Source organism: Aplysia californica, unplaced genomic scaffold (genome assembly GCF_000002075.1).
Source record: "Aplysia californica isolate F4 #8 unplaced genomic scaffold, AplCal3.0 scaffold01801, whole genome shotgun sequence".
Taxonomy (NCBI): Eukaryota; Metazoa; Mollusca; class Gastropoda; order Aplysiida; family Aplysiidae; genus Aplysia; species Aplysia californica.
The window spans coordinates 22,284-23,328 of record NW_004799071.1 but is presented as its reverse complement, the minus strand read 5'-3'; positions in this window follow the sequence as shown (position 1 = coordinate 23,328).

Here is a 1,045-nt window from a genome sequence, read left to right as displayed (position 1 = left end):
TCTCAAGTATTGTCCGGTCATTTTGTTCGTGTTATCTCTCAAGTATTGTCCGGTCATTTTGTTCGTGTTATCTCTCAAGTATTGTCCGGTCATTTTGTTCGTGTTATCTCTCAAGTATTTTCCTAACCAGACCAATAATCACCGCTCTCATCACCACAAAATGTAAGTTAGACAGACGAAGGTAAGGAACTTGATCGCATCATTACAAACGATCACATCGAACACAGACACGGGAATTATGCCAGTCTACTCATCATTTCTCCACTCGAATGCTCCCACAAAACCTCTACATGTACAACTTCCCGGGAAGCTCAGAATGTTTCTAAGTGTTCTATGATCTGCTGGGGTAATAACAGGTTCAGTAATATTGTGTACAGCGCATAGAGCTTGGTGTTGAACGAGGGGGGGGGGTGCTCTATGCAATTGCTATTTATTAATATTTGTTATTTTGAACTTCGTCTTTCCCCGTCTGTAATCTCAAAAGGTCAGATCTTGTATTCCGAGCGGGTTGCTATGGGTCTGTCTCTGGATCGTTTTCCTTCAAGTTTTTGTTTCACCGGATGAGAGCAGTATGTTCAAGGCTTTCATGTCGAGTCAAATGTCCTAGAAATCTGCAGAATGTGTCTCTTCCTAAATTAGGACATTATTTATTCTTGAGAAACCCACGTCATGAGTTTCCATCAACACTGCCTCATTTGATTGATTTGCCTTCCAGGAAATTCTAACCCGTACCTTAAAAATAATCCAACTGTCGTGTTTCTTCCGTTCTATTGCCACTGCTGTCTTCAGCTATTGTCCAGCCTATGCAGGCGTAGAAACGGGTTCCGCCCAAGTCGCCTTTTACAACGTAGACAATAACAATAGGAGCATTTGTATCCAGCCTTTCCCCACAACATGGGCCCATGGCGTACATAAGAGATGAAAAACACATTCATACTAACACCGTACACATTCATCATGTGCGCACATTTTGACAGCAACATTCTTTCAGACAATAAAAAATGCTCATACAAAAAGGCAAGGTACTGTCCATTAACTAAAATAT